Here is a 10,449-nt window from a genome sequence, read left to right on the forward strand (position 1 = left end):
AAAAACTGGCTTTCCACGTGCCAAAAACTAAAACTAGACCCATGTCTTTCACCAGGCAGTAAACTAAAGTCAAAATGGATCAAAGATCTAAATATTAAAACAGAAACACTAAATTTATTGGAAGAGAAAATAAAAATCTTGAAGACATAAGGGTAGGCAGAAAGTTCATGAACAAATACCAAACTACATGGGAAATACTTCAAAGAATCAACAACTGGAATCTCATTTTATTGAAAAGTTTTTGCACATCAAAAGAAATCAGCAACAGAGTAAAAAGAAAACCCACGAATTGGGAAAAAATTTTAGCCAACTGCCCCTCAAAGGACTTCTATCTAGGACATAAAGAATGAAAAAAAATTAGGCCCCCCAAATTAAAAGACATACTACAAAAATGGATATCTGAGATGAATAAACTTAAATGAAGAAATTTAAAGGTGAATAAATACATTTAAAAAATGTTTGACATCATTAGTAATTTGAGAAATGCAAATTAAAACATTCAGGTTCCATCTCACCCAGAAAGAATGACTATCATCAAGAAATCAACCAACAGCAAATGCTGGAGAGTCTGTGGGGAGAAAGGAATCCTACTCCACTGCTGGTGGGAGGGTAGATTGGTGAAACCACTGTGGAAATCAGTCTGGAGACTCCTCTCAAAGCTAGGATTGGAAGTCCCACTTAACTCAGCTGTTCCCCTTCTGGGTATTTTCCCAGAAGAATTAAACCATCATACCACAGTGATATAGGTGCACCTATGTTTATAGCAGTGCAGTTGGTAATAAGTAAATCTTGGAAACAACCCAAATGCCCATCAACTGAGGAATGGGTAAAAAAGATGTGGTAATTTTATACAAGGAATATTACTCAGTTATAAGGAAAGATAAACTTGAGGCTTTTGTAGGTAAGTGGATGCAACTAGAGACCATACTCATAAGTGAAATAAATCAGACCCACATGTGTAAACATCATATTGTTTCCCTGGTGTAGGCACCTGAAAGAATAAATAAAGCTCAAAACACACAATAGATGATAGGAAAGGGAAAGAAATTGCTCAAAGGAAGGAGTGACTGGGGGGTGGGAAAGAAGAAAAAAGAAAGAAGGAAGGCTATATATACAGCTGTGATAACTGTACTGCTGATGTCTGGTGATGTACTGAAAGGAACAGTTAATGCTTAAAATTTTTTATGTTCTGACCAATTTTGCATGCTTATGTCTGGTAATCTGAGCAACTGATCTGAAAGCAACAATATGCAATGGAATTACTATGGTGAATTCCTACCATCTGGTCTAGTGAAACTCTGTATTATCTCTAATATTTTATCTAATAATTATTTTCTTATTCTCTTTAATAGTTTCAACAATCTTCCATTCTTATATCTGTTAATCTGAACAACGTAGTTGAGGACAGTAATATGTAATGTAACAACCACTGTTAATTCGTATTATTTTGTCTTGAAACCTGGTATTACTTTAAATGTTCTTGCTTTGGTGTGTTTATATTTGTAATGCTGGTATGCTGCTATTTTTCTTTTTTCTCTCTCTCTCATTTGCTACTCTCTTTAAAATAGAATTTAAAAAAAAAAAGATTTTACATCTATACACCTTATGCTCCCAGTGCTTGTGCCATTTTTTGAAGGTGTGATTCCATTTACTCTGAGCACATTGCTGCGTTATTAAACCTTTCTTCTTTCTCCTTACTGTCACATGACACGTTCATGTCTTTGTCATGCACAAGAATCTAGAAACCTGTCCCAAACCCCGTCACCCACAGTAATTCAAAGCAAACCACGAGAGCAGTAAGCTTCCCTGGTGTATGCTAATTAGATAGTTGAGTTAGATCTGAAGAACATCAAACATGGGAAATCCCAATATTTATATAAGCCTGAACATAAATCTTCCTTTCACTAGAGGAAGTCCTTAGCCTTATTAGACTGAATAGAGAACAATCTTACTCCAGAAGATTTGTCTATTTAGATTATTTCTTATGGAAACATCCTTTAAGAACAAGTTCAGATAGGCAAAACAGTTCCTAGTTAATTTGTTCTCAAAATATCCTGGCATTTAAACCTTCATGTTAAAGTGATTTAAAATTGTTAAACATAATAAAATTAGAGATACTTTTAAAAATGTAAATTAAGTGATAATTTATAGACCTCAGATATGCTTCAACACACTTCTATAATATAGTATTCAATTCTGATTAATGATTTATCACTTTCCTCTTCCTTACACATAGCAATGTAAACTGGAATACCAGTGCAAAAGGATTTTGTTAATTTGGGCTGTCAAAAGAGAAATTCAGTGATGCAATTGCACATAAATTGAATACAATTCTTTTCCATTGTAGCGGTATAATTTCATAACAGTGTTGTGATGTTCAGCTCTCCAGTTATCTTGATCTTAGCTTGGGGACACATAGGACTTGTTTTTCAGCATAGATCACATTAGTCAAGAATCTGTGAAGTGACAGACATGGTGGCACATGCCTGTAATCGCAGCACTTGGGAGGCTGAGGCAGGAGGATCGTCGCGAGTTTGAGACCAGCCTGAGCTACAAAGTGAGCTCAAGGCCATCCTGAACTGCAAAATGAGACCCTGCCTCATTTTGAGGACAAAAAAATAAGGACAAAAAAATAAAAATAAAAAAATAAATAATAAGAATCTGTGAAATATCGAATTAACCTTGCAGCATTGAGGAAAATGGTGTGTGCTCTCAGACCCAAAGATTTTGTGAGACCACAGCAAGACATTTGATTAGACACAAAGGAAGAATCAAATTTTTAGTTTTACTATATTACACATCATTGTAATGATTTTGGATTTTGTCTCAATGTCTTCAGCACCAAAGAAACCATTTAACATTTTAAAATACACTTAAAAATTAAAAATACACAATATAATAACAACAAATTATATGCATAATAATTTTTTATTTAAGCTCTTAAATAAGCATACAGGTTAATAGAAGTCTCTAGAAACGGAAAACATATGTACCTCTAGGGTATTAAGCAGCCTATTCTAAAGCAGAGGATATTTCTATTTTAGCATAGTTAAAGCAATATTTTATGTCTCAAAACACTTCCACAAAATACTTTGGACTTGATTGCATTGTCAAATGTCTCCAATCTTGTGAAAATATTCCCTGATATTTAATTAACTGAAACCTTCTTCTCTTCAGATGTAACCTCAATTGTAATTAGAAATGCATGTGTCAACATTTCTAATTAGTGGTGGTAATTAATATTTATTGAGGGTACACGGGGCAGTTGATGATGTTCTAGAACCATAAGTAATATGAGCAGAATTTTAGACAGCAAAGCATTATGACTGTATGTACAGAGGAAGGCATACTCACAGGATTTGGAAATTAAAGGATGAAAAGTCTGGTTAGTGATTGTCGTGTCACTACAGATGTGTCATGATTTGATGATGGAGAAGAAAGCCAGAGTCAAAGTGGTGTAACCAATGTTTTCTGCCCTAATGCCTGCACTTCACTTTTTGCAACTTGATTTTCCTACAGGCTGGAACTAATTAAGATTTATAGGAAACTCATTGATGCAGCTGTTTGGAAAAGAAAATGATGATTTTGGAAAAGCAGCAACTACAAATAGGGTCATTTGTTCAAAAAATCAACCAACACTATCGATGTAGAAACTGTGGATTTTAGTAAGGTGGTATAATGACAAAGTGTGAGTTCAATAATGGGATGTTTACACTGAGTCTTAATATTCAATGATTGTTATCTGACATTTCACCCTACAGAGGTTTATAAAATGAACTACTTTGTGGATTTTTGCATGAAGAAGTACTCTGATGCACCATAGTTTTATTAAAAATTTGAATAGAGAAGCAGAACAAGACAGTGCCAAGAGCAATGTTTATTAATATACACAGCCTTCATGTTCAAAACAAGATTAGATGATAATACAGCACAGAACTCAATGAGATAAGTTGGAATGGAACAAGGTACAATACTGTATTTAGGTCCAAAGATTAAATAAACGGTATTGTCTATGAAAGCAAGACCATTTAATCAGCCCCTTAAGTAAATATTTGGAAAGCATAAACTAGATGAAAATATAGGAGAATGGTGTATATAATCTATAACCTGATGGAATAGTTTATATAATCTATAATTATAGGTTCAACTATTGAATAAAGAGTATTATATATCACAAGCTGTTTAATCATGCAAGTATTTTCAATCATAAAATAGTTGAAAGTATAATGGCTTATAATTATGAGAAATAAAAATTGGAGGAATAATTTTAATGGCTCTACAATTAGGTTAATTGAGAAAATATGATAAACATCAACCCACTAAAATTACAGTACATTGGCATGACTTATGTCCATATGTATACACATACACATATAAATATTCTGCATGTATGAGCAATTGAAAAAAGTGAAAAACAGCAAATATGAAAATATGGAAGACTAAAGGTTATCTTAAAAATGCAAAATGCTATTGTTATTGCTAAACAAATAGTAACACTGAAATAGAGAAAGAAAGAAAATGATGCTCATAGGTAATTCATAAAGAAATTTACAAAAACACAATCAACACAAGAATGTCCTTAAAGTAGTTTTCAGATACAGAAGTGAAATATCCATGTTAAACTCACCATGACATTTTTGAACTTCTGAAGGTTAAAACTTTCAAAATATTTCTATGCAGCACTGAGAACGAATATGGTCATATGCTGCAGATGGAAGGGTGAAAATTAGCCTCATGTTTCTGGACAGAGTTGATCTCAGACATCGTTTCCATTTGCAGGAGTTTATCTGAGGAAATAAAAAGCACACAGTCAATGAAGAATTGACAAAGACTGGGATGGAGCTTTTCATGCAATAAAAATCAACCCAAAATAAAAATAACCACAAAATAGCAAAAATGTTAGCCAATAACTATTTTTAAATAAACTCTGAAGTATCCATTTGCCAGAATGTGATGAATCATTTTTAATATTTAAAAAATCATCCATCAGTGTCACAAGACACACTTATACACTAAATGTGAAGAATAAGGTACAGTAGAATATGTAGAATATAAACTTCATTTCAAAGTATGTTTATGGGGTATTAGCGTCACAAAAATATATGTTATTTGTAAATAACATTATTTGAAAATGATGCAAATTTAGCCATTTTAAAGAGATTTACAAGCCACATAATATAGTGAAGGCTTTGAAAAATTTAGCCACAGAATTTTTTTAGTCAAATTTATTGCTAAAATTATTTTTCTAAAGCACAGTTCATTAAAACATTTTCAGTCTACTTTTCTCTGTTTTACTTTGAAAAATGGTTGCTCATGACGGAGGCAGAAATCTATCTAAAGATATATCAACTTAACAATCATGCAACTGGAAAAAAGACAAATTTTAATGTTCTACATTATACATTTTCCACATCATAGCACATTTAGATCTTTAAATTTTTGGGTAATTAGAACAACATAAGGCTTACAGAAAAGGAGAAAAAAAAGTGAATAAAAAAATTCAGAAACTTGTGTACGTATCACTTAATTAACAAATAAACTTTTAAAAATTACTAATTCATACAACAGCTGAAATTATTGGATACACAAATTAAAATCACAATCTTTGAAAGATTTATCCTACACATAAAGTCAGTGTAAGTTAATTGAAAATTATACTCATGTTTCATTTTATGAAACATAACATTGTTAGCCTAAAAAAAATGGCATATAAATTAATTCTTTCCCATTGCATACTTTGACCAAGAGCCACAGCAAACCATGCTGACATTTCCCATAGCAGCACTTTGGAGAGGTCAGAGGCATGGTCTTGTGCCCATGGGACTTCACCTGTCTCCCACATCGTTAAATGTCATTGCAGCAGTGCAAGCTTTTAGAGACAAAGTCCAGGAATGAACTTATCTATGTTGCAATCTAGTGTGACGTTTCCACAAGTAGAATATCCCAACCTGAAAGGAGAAAGTCCAAGCATGAGAGCAGGACATTGTGAAGATTAAAGACACCATTAGTTCAGATAATCCAAGAGCCAGTGAGGATGCCAGAAAGATCAAGTCAGTTTAGCAGGGGCACAGAAAATCCTTCAATGTAAGTTGGTTACTATATAAGAAATCTACCCATGTCTCTTTCCTCCCATTTTGTTCAACTTGAAGAGAGACACTGAGCAAGGTGAAAGGATCAATGTAATCCTTTCATTTCTCTCAGACAAGGTGCCTGGATGGGAAAACAAAGAGGAACCAAACCAGTATCCTGATGTTTTTCCATTCACTATTTAGAATGGTGTAGCAACTACAGGTAAACTACTACATGGCAACATGAAATAAGGTGAGTCAATTACAATGAGGAAAGAAGGTTGTATGGAACATATCAAAATGCTTATCTCAATTGTAGAAGGATAGGGGCTGGGGATTTAGCTCAGCTTCACAGCGCCTGCCTGGCAAGCACAAGTTTGTAAGTGCAATTCCTGGTACCGAAGGGGGGTGGGGGGAAAAAAATATATATATATATATATATATATATATATATATATATATATATATATATATATATATATATATATATGGATAAATTGAAGTAGATGAGGCTGGGTGGGCATGGTGGCACACCCCTGTAATCCCAGCATTTGGGCAGCTGAAGCAGGAGGATCACTGCGAGTTGGTGGTCAGCTTGGGTTACAAAATGAGTTCAAGGACAGCCTGAACTGCATAGTGATACGTTGTCTCATAAAGACAAAAAAAAAATGAAGTGGATGAAAAAAGTTTGTTAAAATGAGGTAGCATTGCCATGGAGCTCTGTAAAATTTAGAGACTACAGTGAATATGGTATAGGGAAAAACAAAACTCATATGTTCATTCACTAAACATGTACATCTTAACCCTAATATATGAAAGGTTCAGATCTGAATGTGGAGGAAAGAAAAGTAACCAAGGTGAAATCTGTCTGAAGCTATCATGTGGAGGACATGAAGATGTAAAATACAGGAGATACTCACTGCAGTGCTATTCACAATGACCAAGAAATGGAATTGGCCTAGATGCCTGTCAATGGATGCATGGTTAAAAAAAAGTATATGTACACAGTATTACTTAGACATAAAAAATAACAAAATCCTGTCATTCATAGGAATATTGATTTAATGGAAAATATTCAGCAAATAAGTCAGACACAGAAAGGCAAATAGCAAATATATTCACTCACATGTGGACGCTAACAAGATAAAAATTCTTAAGGAAAAGAGGAGCCACAGGGACAGGAAGGAGTCTGGAGGATAGAACTGGGATAGGGAGAAGTACAGAGGACAGTCGCATTCAGTATGTACAAATATATCACAATGAATTCCATTCGCTATCAGAATTCATATGTGCTAATAATGTAATCATAAGAACCACAGCAGTAAAAGCTCAATGTGATATATAAGTGAACAAAAATTGATGAACCAAAACAAGAAAGATAACAATATAAATGGGGGGGGGGAGGTGGATGGCAAGGATCTACACAAATCTACTGCCTCAGGACATAGTGGTTTTATTCTACAAAAAATGATTTGCGTTTTCTTCTAGATTAAAGTGAGTAACACTAATTTTAAACACTAAGGTTTATAACTCCACCAAAATAAATAATAAAAGACATTTTGCAGAAGTGATATATAAGGACGAAGAGACATGTTGTAAATACTGTACAGTGACATGCTGCAAACACTCCCTCAAAATCCAAGACATAATGAGGAGGAGTGAGCCTCTCACTGTGTCCCATAAAGTGGAACAGATTCAACAAGAAACTGAAATAAGCTTATTAATTTGAAAGGAATTTGCATTAAACTATTTTTAGGAAATTGATTATTTTCCCTAGAAATAGAATCAGTAGGAAAACATGATTAATAAGAATATTCGTTAAACTGACAATTTTGCAGTTAATATATACTATTAAGAATTCTTGTCTTTAAAAACAGCAATAATTATATTTTATTAATGTTTGTAGCTGTGATAACAGCAATTTCAATCCAGTAAATTCAGTGAATTTGATTTATTATACTTTATCATAAATATCTAAACATACTGACAACTTTCAATTAATTAGTGCACAGGAATACAAATACCTGTTTTATGAAAGATTAATTCAACATAGTTCAGTATTACTTAGAGGAAAATAAATACTTTCCTTTTTTCTATTTTGTCATAGAAATGCATAAAAAATGTTAATAAAGAAGTGAAAAACTTTACTATATTAGGCAGTCAGATTAAAAGCCAAGTCTTTGTATTTTAAAGAGAAAACATAATAAAACTAAATTTCAAAACAAGAAAATAAGAGGGTAACTATGATTAATGCATTGCTTATTGTTATATTTAAATTAGTTACTCAGAGTACACTATATCAGCATTTAATTATGCAAACAATATTAGCACAAACATTTCTTTTCAACAACCTAAGAGAAATTAGTAGTATAAATATATATATGTATATATATATGTATATATATATGTATATATATATATATATGTGTGTACTTTTGCTTTTCCCCTCTTTCTTTTCACCATTCTTCCACCCAAGTTTCTCTTTCCTTTTAAAGTTTCTTCACATTTTACAATAGCTGTTTTATATTTTCGATCTTATTTACTCTCGACTTCTCACACTAAGCGGACAATATACTGTTTACACATGTATATCTTGTTTATTTCACTGATGAGTATGGTCTCGAGCTGTATCCATTTACCTACAAAAGTCTAGAGTTTATCCTTCTTTATGGCTGAGTAGCACTTCATTGTGTAAAAAGACCACATCTCTTTTATTCATTTTTTGGTTGATCCTCATTTGGGTTGTTTCCAAGTATTACGATTGATACATTGTGTCAACTGGAGGAGTCCAGAGGCTTGGCTAAGTGACTCAGCAGGTCTACATCCCTGGGTGAGAAGGACATGCCCTTATAGCTCTGGCATGTTGCTCATTGTGTCAAATTGAGAAGTTTAGAAGGTGAACTAAGTGCTGAGCAGAGACCCAAGGTTCTTACTTTGTATCATCCTCAGCCTGTGCAAGAGGAGGGCTTGGAGATTATGTGAGCCCTACACGCCCCCTGGGTAAGAGTTGCCTGCTTACAATATAAGCAGGAGGATCACTGCGAGTTGGTGGTCAGCTTGGGTTACAAAGAAAAAGAGGCTTGTTCTCCCTGCCTTTTTGCTGTTGCTGCTTTTGCTGTTTTCTGCTGCCATGAACTGTGGACCTCTGCCATGTGCCACCCTACCTTGGAGCCAGCAGATTATGGACGGAAACCTCCACAAACTGTGAGGTAAATAAACTTTCCCTTCCTTAGTTTTGTGTTTTGGGTATTTTGTCTCAACAGTGTGAGAAAAGTGACTGAGACACCAAGATTTAGCTATGACAAATTGTGCTGCTATAAATATGGGTGCATATATATTGATGTGGTACAATGTTTTTAATTCTTCTGAGAAGATACCCAGAAGGGAACTAGCTGGGTGAAATAGAACCTCCAAGCCTAGTTTTTTGAGAATCTCCACACTCATTTCCACATTGGTTGTACCATTCTACACTCCCACCAACAGTGGAGAAGGGTTCCTTTCTCCCCACGTCCCCTCCAACATTTGTAATTGGTTGATTTCTTGAAGATAGCAATTCTTTCTAGAGTGAGATGGAATTTCAGTGTTGCTTTAATTTGCATCTCTCAAATGACCAGGGATGTTGAACATTTTTTCATATATTTATTTCCTATTTGTGTTTCTTCATGTGGGAAGTATTTATTCATGTCAGATGCCCATTTTTGGACTGAGCCTTTGAATTTGGGAGGTGTGATTTTTTTGAGTACTTTATATGGTCTCTATAGTATCCTAAGTTTGATTCTCAGTACCAAATATATATATATATTTCTGATAGTAATCCTTTGTCTGAGGAACAGCTCTCAAACATTTTTTTCCACATTGTGGGTTGTCTCTTTACTTTGTTTGTGGTTTGTCTTTCTCTGCAAAAGCTTTTTAATAAGATGGGATCCCAGTTGTTCATTCTTTGTAATAGTTATACAAGAGGTTGATAGGGGTTTTATTCATAAAGTATTTGCACACCAATGTCTTTAAGAGTTTTACCTATTCTATCTTCCAGCAGACTAAATGTTTCTGTTTTAGTATTTATATCTTTGGTCCCTCCGAAATTTAGTTTAGTGCATGCTGAAAGATATGGATCCTATTTTAATCTTAGGCATGTGCAGAGCCATTTTTTCCAGCACTGTTTATTGATTTATTTTATTTAAAGAGAGTAAAAAACCAATAACAACAACATACACAAAAACAAAATAACACCAAAACAAGAAAAATGATACAGAGTTTCAAAACAAAATGATAACAATTAACAGTGGTTGTTATATTATGCATTGTTAGCTTCAACGAAGTTGCTGAGATAACCAAATGTAAGAATGCAAGATTGATCCAACAATTAAAGAGAATAAAAACT

The 10,449-nt window shown here is 33.6% G+C and overlaps 1 long non-coding RNA gene across 1 annotated transcript in view; it reads right to left on the reverse strand.

Annotated features, from left to right (window-relative positions):
* Positions 1-4,528: 4,528 nt before the first annotated feature.
* LOC102012074 overlaps positions 4,529-10,449 on the reverse strand; it is a 37,551-nt gene continuing 31,630 nt past the window's right edge. The window contains exon 3 of the long non-coding RNA XR_259938.2: positions 4,529-4,787. This is a non-coding gene — a long non-coding RNA (uncharacterized LOC102012074). The remainder of the gene's footprint in view (positions 4,788-10,449) is intronic.

This window comes from Chinchilla lanigera, unplaced genomic scaffold, assembly GCF_000276665.1.
Source record: "Chinchilla lanigera isolate Chin_1 unplaced genomic scaffold, ChiLan1.0 scaffold00010, whole genome shotgun sequence".
Lineage (NCBI taxonomy): Eukaryota > Metazoa > Chordata > Mammalia > Rodentia > Chinchillidae > Chinchilla > Chinchilla lanigera.